The sequence below is a fragment of the Sylvia atricapilla genome, chromosome 17 (genome assembly GCF_009819655.1).
Source record: "Sylvia atricapilla isolate bSylAtr1 chromosome 17, bSylAtr1.pri, whole genome shotgun sequence".
NCBI lineage: Eukaryota > Metazoa > Chordata > Aves > Passeriformes > Sylviidae > Sylvia > Sylvia atricapilla.
In genome coordinates this window covers 8,291,941-8,305,035 of record NC_089156.1, presented here as the reverse complement: position 1 = coordinate 8,305,035, position 13,095 = coordinate 8,291,941, and positions in this window count along the sequence as shown.

Below are 13,095 nucleotides of genomic sequence, written 5' to 3'. Positions count from 1 at the left end.
AAGCAAAGGCAGCGGCGTGGAGCAGATGGCCCGACGTGCTTCAATAAACTCATGGAACACACAGTGCTGTGCCTCTGCACAAAGCTGCACTGCCTACCTCAGGCCTCTCAAGCCCAGGTCTGTCTCCTAAATTATTTATTTCTCACATCAAACTTAACAATAATAATGTAGGGAAGGATTTGGGTTTGTGGTGAGGAGCTGTTTAACAAAGCTAACAGTGTGCCTACGAGCTTTGCTGAGGCTCTGCAGCACAGAGGTGAATGTTCTGCTGCTCTGTTAATGGTTATGGGTAGTTACTCATCAGGCATTAACCACCTGTCATGAACAAAATCTCTGCAATCTACCAATTTCTAGACATATAATCTGGGCTATGGACAAAAGTACTACCTTCTGGACCAGGTGGCAGTTGCACAAGACATTGCAGTTTACTTCGGTTTTGTTTCGCTGAGAAACTGGCGCTCTTTTTGTTTGGATCAACCCTAATGAAACATCTGCTAGGTTTTAATTAAAATAAAATGGAATGCAGTTTCCTGAACAGGTGGAAGCAGGAGATGATATACCACGGTGCTGAAATCCCTCCATGTGTTCAGAGACTGTTCAGAGTCCCAGCTATGGCATCCATAAACCGGCGATGGAGTGTGTCAAGAACATTGTGATTGTGCACACGAGTCTGCTTAAAAAGGTGTCTACTTAATCAGGGAACAGCAGAAAGATAATATTCCAGCAGCCCTACATTGCAGCCAGGTAATGACTGCTGTAATGGTTTTTTGCTTCTGATGTACTACATGGTGGTATTTTGCAGTAGTGAGAATTTGGACTACTCAAATCTCTCACGATAAAACCTTAGACATCAAAATATCAGCCAGATATCAAAATGCATGAAGCACATAATGACTATGATATTAAAAAAATTGCAAGCTCACCAAAATCTTGGGTATGGCTCCCATCCTGTCCCTGTCCTTTGCTGCAAGGAGCAACCCCAGAGGCTGTGCACCTCGAGCCGGCTGCCAAACAGAGCAGGGCAAGATCAGCTGCTTCAGGTCATATTTTATTTAGGTGTAGAAGAGAGGTGGTGCTCTTCAATAGCCTGCTGCCCCCTGAACTTGGCATGAGGGTGGAAGGTAAAGGAAGGTAATGAAGAGTCAGAGTCATGCTCCACACAGTTCTGGCCTGGCACAAGAAGGAAAGGAGGTGATTCTGAAATGTGCCTGGTAAGTGCCCAGTGAAAGAGACAGTCCTGCTGTTATCATTTATGGACAATTTAAGTTTTCAATGACATAAGTGAGCTTAGTGAGCTAGAAAACCTGGCCCTTTGCCAAGGAATGTTTAATACTGATTGCTTTATATTAGGTCTGTCCTTTAGTGCTTTTATGCACCTACTGTCAGTGAGCCTGTAAGTGTTCATCTATTATTACTTTGGTGGGTACTTTCTTCTAAAACAGTAGCTCCAGAACTAACTAAATAACTAACTTAATATCACACATGAAGTCTGCAAACCTCTCTCATATACCTCTGAAGAAACATGTCGTGAACTTTTCCTATGGCAAATAAACTACTGCAGAGATCCTTAGTGTGCACCATGTTCATCAGTAGATAAAAGCTATTTAGTGCATAGGGTATTTAGCTTTAATAAACTTTTCAGTCTATTAGGTTGAAACAGTTCAATGTTACAAAATACTCAATGCAAGAGTTGCTTTCTATACACAAACTATCCAGTAATTTTTGAGATATAGCACATAAAGCTTTTCTGATTTTTTGCTTTCAAGATACTAAAAGTCTTCTAAGGACTAATGGTTTGTAAAATTTCAGTTCAATATCAAAGAACAGGGGAAAGCACATAGCATGCTGCATTTAAAGGAGCTCTTCAGTTCAAATAACTGCCAGGATTGTAATTCTGTACAATAAAAGGTAACATATGGAGCTGGAAGTTTGACCTGCAAGCCCCCTGCTAGTTCTGCTTGCTCCATGCTTTGTATAGTGGGTTGATTACTGGTTATCTCCCATGAAAAAAGGACTTGTCTGACATGCTCAACTCTGCAATTTGTAAAATGCCTCCAGTTTGTGCTTTGATTTAGAAAATGAAACAGCAGGGGTATAAAAACACATAAAACTTGAGTAAAGTTTGGCTTTGCAAGGGATGCCATCCAGGGCACTGCTGCCAGGCAATGGGTCGTGAAGCCTAATGAGGCACAAGCCTGACAGAAGCTGGCAATTGAAACAATCTCAGAACTGTAAAATTGGTCTGGAGACAGCAGAGCATTAAGAAGGAAGGATGACCTACCTAATCCAGGTCCTTACCTAACCCAAACACATGCTGTCCTATCCAAGGGCAAGGAAGTCACCAGACTTAATTATAACAGATAACTGAGCATGTTTAAAAACATCTGTCCGTGATGTTTCAGTCCTTGAGACAATTCAGAAATAAAGCACTTGGAAGGTGGGTTGGTTCTGACTCCCATATTGAGGGCTCTTGCAATAACTTTTCTTGCAATAACTTCATGTCCCAAATGGAATTTAGGCTTGTGCTGGGATTTTTGGACATGCCTCCACAAAGCAGGCTGCTCTAGCAAAGTGTTGGCATGGTTTAAAGCCATGTTTTCTTTCACTCTCCCTCTGCCATCTACATTTGTAGATCACAACTTCCCTGACAGCTTTGATATTTTTACTGGTTCAGATGCACAAAGCAACGCTTGATATGGAAAATCCATTTAACAAGTTTGTTGGCTTTTTAATCAGTTTCTGCTGTCCTAAACTGTGAGTCATACACATTTTAACATGTCACAGTTTATTTTTGAGTGTGAGTCCCATTCCATATTAAACAAGAAAAGTCTCTCAAGGAGCCTTACAGACAGGGATGAAGTATAAAGTTGCACACTGTGATAGGCTGCTAGATAAGGATATTTTAAGATCTGGGCCTGTGTGATCCAGGTCCCTTGATGTCCTGACCCACCTGCCTTTGCTACACTCGCATGTGTTTTGTACAACCACTGTGTTAAACCTTTGCTACAACACAGATGGAAGGCAGGAAGGTATATTTGTCCCTTTGTGGTCATTTGCTACGGCAGTTTGTGAAGCCAAATGCTCAAGAACACAAAGAATCCTGTAAAATAATAGTAATGGGGCAAGAGAGGAAAGGCAGGGAAGTCCAGCAAATAATTAGACTTTTTGCGATGTGATAGTTGACTCATAGTTTTTGTAGAAGTGAAAGCAAACAAACCTTATATTGCACAGAAACAGACACAGTTTGGGTTTCATATTAGACAAGAAGTTGGCCAAGGTATGCAACAATGGGCAAAAATAAGAGCAAAGATGGATAAAAGTTGGAAATTGGGTCTGAACTCACTTTTATGGCAGTTCCAAGATCTGAGTTCTTCAGGTAACACCTATAAAGTAGAATGAAGACCTGAGGCTTTGCAAAGCAGCCTGAATTTTGGATTTCATTATGTACCATTAAAGTGTATAAACCATTTAATCACAAAGGCACCCGCTGTTCTGGTCTGGAAAAAGAAGTAATTGCTCCCTCTCATAACCCAGGCATGCAAACTAATCCTTTGTGGGGTTTCAATCAGCAACTACAGATGCTTCAAAGAAAGCCAGAGAAACTCCACAGCAGACAATTATACAACACTGTAGTGGAGATAAAAGTGTTTTCTAACACAGTTAATGCATTTTTTTGCCCAGAAGCCTGATAATCTGTATTGCACCAAACCAGTTTTCTATGCAACTGAAGAAGGATTCGGCACTTAAATGTGAAAATAGAAGCCAAGTTGTGTCATCAATGCTGCAGATAGAAGGGCTGTGCATTTGTAAAGGTTGTATCTCTCCAAGCTCTACAGGAGATTACAGGGATAGCAAATCCAACTGGCACCATTCTCTGTGTTAGAAGAGATTTATCTGGAAGACCACTGAGCATGGTTTTCTTGTTTGAGGTTTACAGATAAAACCATACTTTCATCACAAGTTTAAATATTTATGCTATTTGTAACACGGGCAAGCAGATGCCTCTGGCTTCTTTGCTGTATGAACTCTGTCAAGGCAGCAATTTCTCAAGCACCTTCTAAAATAGATGAATGCCTTTGCTTGGACGCTCATGGCAAGCAGGAGGGAACACTGAATTTAACACAACTTCTAGCATCAACAGGATATGCTTCTGAATGCACACTGCTTCCGTTCTGTAATCTGGTCTCCCATGTACTTTAGGTTAAAGGTCTTGTCAGGTTCAAAAAGAAAAAATACTTCTGGTTCCCTGGTGATGTAGGAGAAAAAAAATCCCCACCTTTGGACTCTATTTGAATACCAAGTGTTTCTCTATGGCCAAATTCTGGGATTTGTGGGAAGCGCGAAAAGCTGGGAATGTTTCACTAGTCAGGGATTTAGTTTACTCAGTAAGACTGAAGGGGATTAGGATACTCTGTCAGTGCAGATCTGATTGTCTTTTCTCACCAGCTTTAATAATGACAGTAAAAGGAATCCCCAGTGTGCCTTGTCACTGACCTATCAGGCAAGTTTAATAAGCTTTCCTCTTAAATATTATATTGCACAGGGCCTTGAGATGCCTTTTCCTATTTATAACCTGCCCCTGTCTGGGTTAACCCTTTTATGCTTTTCCCGTTTTGCTCTTCCAGTCCCATTCTCTTCTTCCCAGAGATACAAACTTGGAATCTGGAACTCAGGAGCACAGGTAGCTCCTGCCTTCCCCAGTGACCTCAGCATGAGCTTTACTTACACTACTGCTTCCCAGCTGCATAAAAGTAAAAAAAACCTCAAATCTCTTCAACAGTTGCAATTCCCAAGCCTAGCACCTGATTTTACTAAACCAGAACAGATTGCCCTACTTTGTTACATCTTAGTAATTGTCCATTAATAAATCCTACTCCTGCTCAGCCTTATCCCGCAGTTACCCAGAACCAGCCAGATTAAATCAGAAATTGTTCCCAGGAGGGCAATAGGAAGGAAGTGAGCTTTTGCCCTTGGCAGATGTCAGCGATAATGGTGAGTGGTGGGTGCTGACCTACATCCATCTCAGAAACACAGAGTGAAAGAAAGCCTTTGAATGCCAGCACTTTGTTCTGCCTCTCTGCCCCAGTCTGTTCACAGGTATTGGCAATATCACAGGCTTGGAATTAGAGGGGGTTTTTGGTGCCAACAGGTGGGGCAGCCAGGGAAATTGTGCTGTGTCAGTAAACAAGGCAACAGCTCCTGGGTATCCAGCCACCAACCATTGGTGGCTGTAGAGAGGAGCAAGGGGGAGGGAAGAGGACACACCAGCATTTCAACTGGAACAGAAAATCCCTTCTCACAGAGCCATGGCTGGAATTGTTCACAAGCCCTCTCGCGGTGCTCCCTGCCAGCTGCACTCCAGAGGTGTCCAGTCACTGCAAAGATGCTCAACACAAGCTCTGCCTACAAAACAGAAGCTCAGGGAAGACAGCACTTGGTTTGAACTAACGCAGAGCCTCTGTGCCCTGCTCATCTGTGGTGTGGGGAGAGCAAAAGTTACAGGAGTAGCACATCCTTGTCCCCACGCTAACCCTGCTCTCCAAGGGATGAGTGAGTCCTTTTTAAAAATGGTTATCCAGCAGCTGTTTAAAAGTTTGCTTTGCTTACAACTCTCTTCTCTTTCCCTGCCCTCCCCTGAGCAAACAATCTCTTTCTCTTCATTTGGTTTCATCAGCTTCCAAAACAAAACCTTTAAAACAGCACCTCAACCTCCACATTCATGCTGGCTTTTTCGAATCTATTTAGACAAACTGATTCGAGATTCTGTGAGGACAAATCAATTTTGGTCAACAGACAACTTAATTTTAGACTGAATTTATGAAGAAGACCCAGAATAACCCCAATTTAAAATAAGCCATTTTTCCCTGAGACAGTAGAGAGCTCATATGAAAATGGTTAAATACCACATATTCACAAAGGCAAAGTCTCCCTCCAATTCTCAGTATGCCACTAGAATTTCCATCCAAATAGCTGAGAGTCCAGAAGAAAAGTTACAAATCAAGGTCCAACTGGGAAAGTTTAGCTCTTTTTATTTCCAGGCTGAAAGATGGTAATAAAGAGATAACATTTGCTTCAGGGAAAAAGCTTTGGAACAAGTGTCACCCATTTGATCAACGTGCTGTCTACTTTGTCTGCCTCTCCTCCTTTAAAAGGCTAATAAAAAGTTATTTCTTTAGAGACTGCACACCATGATAAGTGCCACAGAGCTGCAGACCTCTAGTGAATGTGCTTATCAGCCACTTACAAAGGGCATGAAAATGAAGAACTCCTGACTTCATCAGCAAATTGGGAAAAATCCAAGCACTGAATGTGCCAGGTATTGCCACCAGTGGAGCTGAGTGTCTGTCTGAAGGCTCCAGAGCTAGCACTGCATCAGCTATTCCAGCTAGGGACATGCAGTGCAGCAACATTTAGATTAGCTTCTAAATTTAGTTCTCTCCACCTCCAAACAGATTTTGCAGCTCATGTGAGCGCACCCAGCAAGAGCAGCTGGCTCCTGGCACGAGGTTTGCCCTTCTTGGGTCGTGCTCTTTGTCTCCAGCCCGCTGCTGCTTTCTGTTCACAACTGCATTTTCCAGGCACTTTCTATTATTTTACCCCAGAGCATCCACAATCATTGTCTCACATTTATATCCAGAGAGGAGGCAAAGAACCCATGAAAAATTAAAGTGTCTGATGATCCCAAAGATGATCTTAAATTATGAAGCTTTCCCAGAGCAAGCACCATATTTGCCATGGCACTGCAGCTCACAGGACACATTCTCTAGAAAATATCACACAACATTCATTTAAACTAAAGGTCATGCTGAGCTAAATAAGAAAAATGAGCAAAGATGATCAGTGGGAAAGTGGTACAGGGAGCATATTCTGGCCACCACACAAAGGACTCTTGTGCTGAAGGCTGCTGTAAATACCTGCTCCTGTTCTCCCTAGTGAATGTCACCATTTCTAAGCAGAGCACCTTAGCATCGAGCTCCAGGCACACATTTTCATTTAATGGTAGGAGGAGAGAGAGAAAAAAAAAAAAAAAAAAAAAAAAAAAAAAAAAAAAAAAAAAGTAGTAAGTGATTGTTTCTCAAAAATCAGGGTAGTAGAAGGCAATCAAACCCCACAAACACAGTCATGCTGCTGTCAACCCCACAACTGCTCCTTTTGGTACCTCATGGTCTCAGTCATCCTCTGCCTGTATTCTGTAAAACAAAACTCTGCTTCACATTTGTGTTTATTTTTCAAGCTCTATTTGCCTTAAATGAGTTCTAGTAAGCTGATCTTGGGATCAAACAATAACTAGGCAAGGACTCATAAAACAGGTTTATGATTTATTAACCACCGGTTGTGCCCCCTCAGCTTCACTGCTGACGTGTCCCTAGCCCTAGAATTTGACATTTATTCTGTGGTGTCAATCAGGACACTCCTCAAGGGCTCTGTGGAGGAGAGTGATGTTTTGCATTTCGAGGTGTTGAAGGAGAACAAGTGGAAATGATGGACACAGTCTCTCCCTGTCATCCATCAGCAGAATGCTGTGCTGGGAGTCCTCTCTGTGCATTTCAGCCCATGCAAGTGCTTGCAGTGCTGTGGTCTTCCCTGAACCCAAATAAAACCAGAAAACCCAGCAACCAGAAGCCCCAGCCACACACCTCAGCTACAAAACCAAACCTCCCTCCACTTAATTTCAGTCCCAGCCAGTAAACTTGCCTCCTTTTTCAGTGCTAAAACATGACTTTAAGGGCTTAACCTGACATTGCCTGCATTTTAAAGGGCCTCCCTGCCTCCCTTTGTATAAAATAGAACTGTCAGTCCTTCAGCTCATGGTTAATTGAAGTGGGTTAGGCTGTGCAGGGTTGTGCTGAGGCAGAGTCAGCTGTGCTTTAACCACTGCAGGGAGCAGGGCAAGGCTGGGAGCGGGTGTTTTATGGGGCAGTGCTAATGGATCAGCGCTGACCTTGCTGAGCCCAGTACTTCCACAGCTGCTTGTGGGATTGCTGTAACCCTGGAGTAGCTGTTACTGCTCCCAGCACTGCCTCACACACTGCCTCACAACTCAATTTACTAAAATAGAAAACTGTCCACCAAATCATCGCGTTCTTCTTTGGGGAAGATACAGTGCTTCGGATATTTTATTTTATTTTTAAGTATCAGAAGACCATAGTGCATCAATGGACAAGAATTCCTGCCTGCAAAGGCTCTGTAAGGAAACAATGGCACTTTAGAGATGTGCCTGTATAAATGTTTCATGGATTAACTCTTTTTGTTGATCTTTTCTATCCAGCTCTCCACAAATGACCTGCAACTGCTCTGAAGCAGCATGTTTTGGAAGTACTGTGTTATTACAGGAGCTTGATTAGGGCTTATTGAATCTAATGGAAAAGTTGCCACCGACAGCTTCTTTTTGCTGGGTCAGTTTCAAATGTTTTCACAATAAACCTACCCATTTACATAGCCTAGTGTCTAATTTTGGAAGATTGCTTTTGGGGCAAGCAATAATCAGCTAACCTCAATATTTCAAAAAATCCGGTGAGTAAAAACTGGTAGTTAATGCCTTTACAAAAAGCCCCCAGTGCTATTTAGTTCTTACAATGGGGAAATTGGTTCTTTCTTGGCAATGAAAAGCAGAAGAGAAAAAGACCTTATAAGACTACAATCAAAAATACAAAACACACCCTTGGCAGGAATTGCAAAGCAGACAGTTTTTCAGGCAATGAATATAAGCATCAGTTCAGAATGCAAGGAGCTGCAGAAAAATCAATGCAAGGGCTGAACACTTCTCTTGACACTTTCCCTTTTCTGAATGGCTCTCATAAATTAGTTTTTTAGCTTCTTGGAGTGCTTTGCTTCATAAAAGATTTAGCTCAGTCTAGATCCTGCATTCTAGTCACTCCCCAAAAGATAATGTACTTGATCATCCCAAAAAGAACTATATAGAAAGTAAATTAAAAAAATGCAAGATATATCAAATCAAGGAGAGTCAGTCTCAAATATTAATGCCCCATGTCATAAAGGCACAAAATTATAAAAACACTCCTTATAGGCAATTGAAAAAGCAGCTAGGCAAGCAATCATGAAAACTGAGGTCCTGGTATATAGGTCTGTTTGAAGTGGTTCAGCAGAAGAATGAGACTCCTATTCCATGGAGTACATAAATGGGTGTATAAATCCCATGGTTTCTAACTGGATGCTGCCCTTGTTTATATGTTTTGCATCACAAGAGTGTCAGGGAGGTGACGTAGAATTTTTGGGCAGGGGCTCTGACTTTATAGAACGTGAATCTGGATCAGAGCAAAAGTGTTTAAAGCAAATTTGTTATTGGGGAGCCTTGGAAATCTCCCATTGTTTTGTTCTACTTATTTTGTCCAATTACTGGTACAACACAGGAACAGATTTTTATTTTGTTACCCCTTCAGTGAACAAATGAATTCTGCTCATTTAAATCTAAATTAAAACTGTCCAGACAGGCCACAGTGTCTCAAAGGCTTGAAGAGAGAGGCAGAAATCACTATTGCTTAGCAACATGTTCCAATTGGTAAATATGCTCAACTTTTAAAATAAAAGTATAAGTATCCTATTTAAAATGTATTTGGATATCTTCTTCAGCTCTTTGGCCATTCAAATTCACTTGAAGTGAATGAAATCCATCCAAAAAGCAGGAAAAAATTCAAAGTTTTGGTACCCATTCTCGGGAGATCATAATTGTGAGACGCTTCTGGGCAGTGAAAGTGGTCCTGGTTCCCTTTTTTTGTAGTCACCAGCAATTTGTAAAACTCATCAGGGACTGCAAGCAACACATTTGCTGAGTAAGGCTTCCTAAAATACCTTTTACTTGCTGGAGTCCTTCCAGGAAATTGTCAGTACAATCCGCTAGTCAGTGCCACACCACCTCTGACCTCAATCTAAATTCACTTCTTCCTGCCTCAGTCAAAAGTGCTGGATGAATACAGCAAGGGATTCTGGCTTGCACTGTATAATGCAAATAAACAACTTCATTTTACCCAAGGCTGAGCTGCCCATGCTCCTCCCTTCTCCTATTCCTTCTTTATCATGGTTGAAGGTTTTTGTCTTGCTATGGATAAGCCTCCTCTGCTTTTACAAGCACCTTTCATTTCAAAAGACTCTGGTTTTACTGCTCTCCTTCAAGCATCTTCATTACAGAGTACTTTAAAAACAACAACAACAAAACCATAATGCAGTGTGCCAGTCAATAGTGAAATTATGAGAAGTGTAATCTACCCTTCCCACCCTAATGAGCTGATGAGTAAATAACTGTCAGGCCACTGCTCTGAGCTATTGATCAGGGCTTCCCACGGAGCTGATGCACTGCAGAGGTACCTGCTGCTAACCAGCAGGGATCGATACAGGAAACTTCTGAAAACAAGAATGAAAGGTTTCAGGCTCTTTGCACGCATTCTCTCGTGTGCTGGGGCAGCAGATCTTCACGGCAGGATCAATTTTCACTGTCAGATCACACCTCCTACGCTGCCTCCTGCCTTTCACCTTGGGGAGGTTAAACTTGCTCTGTGAACGTGCAGCACCCGGCCACAGAGGGCTGAGCAAGGAGAAGTTTGTGGCACAGAGTAAAACTGAGGTAACTTCACCTGCAGTGTGGACTCCAGAGGACATTTCCTCAGATTCCAGCCTTGCCTTCTCTGCCCTACCCAGCACAGCCACTGTTGGAGTCCAGGGCACTCCTCTGGACGCCCTGGAGGGTCTCAAACCTCTCTGCCAAGGTCTGTGACCTTCCAGGGCATCCAGAGGAATGCCCTGCACTCCAACAAGCCACCACATCACACATTGGCTTCCTACTCTGCCATCAGCCAAGGATACAAATTCCTTTACTCCCAAAAGCTTTGGAGGGGCTCCTCCACTGAATATCATCCTGTGCCACTCCTCCTCCATCTTCCACAATGCCTTCCTTTAGTATCGCATTTCAGGGCAAGACTTACATTCTGCTGCATGTTTCCTTTTTTTAAGAAAACTTTCAAGTATCAGTTGAAAAGTTTTCTCCCCTTCTAGACCTTGAGGTATAAAATAATCTGTCCTCTGATCCTATTATTCATTTAGATGGTCCAATTTTCTCAAGATTTATCAGAGCTTTTGCTTTTTTCCTCACCTTTTCTCTTTGAAGGTAGGTACAGATGTCAGACTTAAATGTTAATTTTGAAGTTTCCTTTTTATCTTTTTACAAAATTACATTTAATTTGGACTCTTATAATATTTATTCAAGTCCACTTACAAACAGTAAAATGAGAAGGTAACATTTGCTTTTTTAATGAAAAGAAGTTCGATTTACATAGCTCCTGTTTTAAGGCATTGGAAGGTCTGAACAATTGCAAAGGCTTTATTTCATTTGGTCATTTGAAAAACAGTCCAATTCTGTGAAGTTTTTATAAGCTGTAAAAATAATCATATGACTTTCAAATCTCTCATGATTAATTCACCAGCAGCTCTAACTCTAATTTCAAGTGGAGAGAACCAGCTCCAGATAAACAACTAGTGACTACTAGATATCATGTCTAAATCAACAACATATGGAAGCCCTGTTCTCCTTCCCACGGAGCTGAGAGTCTGTAAACACAAACCATACTCTTTGTCTTTTATTTATGTGTTGTGTCTCAATGACAGAAATACTGAAATAAACATACTGTCTTCTTTCTATGGACTGCTATTATCAATCTATATAATAGCAAACTGTATAACAGCCACAAATAAAAATAAGTTTTCCTATCAGAAAATGGGAACATGTGCTATTTTTAAATACTTTTGGATAGTATTTTTCAACTGGGAAAGTTCAAGGAAACATTTGTTTCTTGCCAAACAAACAACATGGTAGCATGGAAAATCTTGCTTGCACAGGGAGCCCTGATGCACAGCACGTTTTCAAAAGATTAGGTACTGAGTTTCCAAAATCAGGACAAGTTTCCACCTTGACATCTTTATCTGTGACAGAAAAAAGTTTCAGATCATCAGAGTTTTCTGTGGGACTGAAGTTGCATTTGATGATTTGTTGTAAGAATTCTTAAAGTTATGCACTGCTTCACCATTAGTGCCTTTTCCCCCCCAGCATTCTTTGTAGAATATTTGGTTTCCTCACATACCCCAGAAGGACACCATTGCTACAGTTATTTTAAGTAATGTCAACCTTGTCCTGCTCAAAGCCAATAATTAAAGCTAAAAAGGGGAAGTGAATTGGACAAGACATTGTATCCCTTCCTTTTACAGTGCCCCAAATCATTTTATCTCAGGAAGATACCTGCAGCAGATGGGTACCTGTCTCCATTAAAATGCAGCAGAGGTAAGCTTAAGAATGATCAAGGGGACACATTGGAGTCTTCATGTTAGATAAACAAGAGAATTTGATGTACAACTAAGAAAACAGGGAGTGAGAAGAAAGCTTAGACAAGAGATCACAGAGGATAAGTTATCAAACAGAAGACCTTGAAGCAAAGCATATTTTGTTCATTTCAATAAAGAACAGAAGATTACACACAAGAAGATGGAAGAAGATTATTACTTTTTCCTCTGACAGATTCATGCTTGTATCTCTTTTAAATTTATTTTTATATAGCTGTACTACAATCAATTCCCTCTTTAGTCTCCAGTCCCAGGCTGTAGATCTTGTGTCCCAAAAGCTGGAGTGCATCTGAAGTTACTCAGTCAGGAAATACTGTCAGCTATGACATCAAGGAAAAAAAAAGAAAATAAAAAACCTGGGAACTACAAGGTCTTTAAAATGAACAATGGACAACAGAGCAGAATGCGCTGAGAGGTATTGCATACAGCAGTATCCAGACTGTTACACTTGATATAAATAACTTGCAAAAAGTAAAAAGAAAAAGCATTTAATCTTAAGAAAAAATTAATTGCAATCTAGACTCCCAACCTCATTTTAGCCATAGGTAGAAAGTCAGAAAATACTGTGGTATAGATCCTAGAAACATTCAACATTGATTATAAGGGCTCATTTTTAAGATTTTGGTTCATGGACTCTGCATCTACTAATTGAGGAGAAACACACCCACACTTCAGGGAAATCAAGGATGATATATGAACACAGAGGATGGGAGGGACCATGAAAAATGCCAGCCTCTCCTCTGGTATATC